This window comes from Microtus ochrogaster, chromosome 24 (genome assembly GCF_000317375.1).
Source record: "Microtus ochrogaster isolate Prairie Vole_2 chromosome 24, MicOch1.0, whole genome shotgun sequence".
In the NCBI taxonomy this organism is placed as follows: Eukaryota; Metazoa; Chordata; class Mammalia; order Rodentia; family Cricetidae; genus Microtus; species Microtus ochrogaster.
Window position 1 is genome coordinate 30690846 of NC_022024.1, and position 1357 is coordinate 30692202.

Sequence of the window (1357 nt, forward strand, 5' to 3'; positions counted from 1 at the left end):
CTCAGGAGGCAGAGACAGGAGGATCTCTGAATTCAAGGCCAGCTTGGTCTACATAGTGACTTCTAGGACAGCCAGGGCTACACAGAGAAACCCAGTCTCAACGCCCCCCCACACCAACTTTTTGTGTTTATGTGTGTGAGAACAGGTGCCTACTAAGGCCAGGGGGGCAGATCCTGGAGTTCCAGCATCTGTGAGCCATTCCACATGGGTTCTGGGAGGCAAACTCCAGGGCTATGGAAGAGCAGTAAGACCTCTTAACTGGGGGCTGGAGAGACGACTCAGTGGTTAAGAGCACTGCCTGCTCTTCCAGAGGATCCAGGCTCGATTCCCAGCACCCACATCATGGCAACTCAACAACTGTCTGTAACTCCAAGATTTGACACCCTCACCCAGACATACATGCAGGCAAAACAAAAACACAAACAAAGAAAAAAATGTAAGTAAACCTTTTGAACTGATGTATCCAGCAGTCTTCATTAGAGTTCTACACCTGAATCTCCAGGCAGCAGGAAGAGAAGGAGGGCCAGGGCCTGGCTTGGGCTTCTGAAGCCCCAAAGTCCACCCCCAGTGACACATTTACTCCAACAAGGCCACACCTCCTAAAACCTCTCAAACAGTGCCATTTCCTAGTGACCAAGCATTCAAAGCTATGAGCCTATGGGTCCCAGACTGATTCAAAACCACCACAGGTCTCCATCTCTTTTGTTGCTGTTGTTTTGTTTGTTTGTTTTTGGAGACTGGGTTTCTTGTAGAGCTTTGACTGTCTTAGGACTAACTCTGTAGACCAGGCTGGCCTCTGCCTCCAGAGTGCTGGGATTAAAGGTATAGGCTACCAACACCTGGCCCAGGCCTCTATCTCTTGTATCCATTTTCAACGAAGAGGAGAAAAACACCTCCAAACATTATCAGATGCTACAACTGAACTGACATCAATTCTTAGAGATCCCAAATGCCACGTAGGTCACCAGCCTACAAGGAGACCTTGGGAGTCTAAAAATCAGTAGCCGGTGGATGAAATCTGTCTCACTGGGTCTCACCCATTGACCTTATGATATGTCTCTGGTTTTGAAATGCACGTTTAAACTCAGCATTGGCAGAGTCCCTATCCTGGGCCTTTGGTCTGTGGGGTAAGGAGAGTTATCGCTAGACATTCCAAAGCATCACAGTTATCACTAGACCAAAGCACTGACACATTCCTGCAGAGACCACAGACATTAATGTAGCACAAATTCTAGTTGGTCCTAATAATAAAAACCGAGTCAGATATAGGGGTTATATAGCAGAGAAACCAGATGCTAGAGTTCTTTTACCTCTACCAATGCTCAGACCGAAGGGGCCATCCTGTCCTCAGACTGCA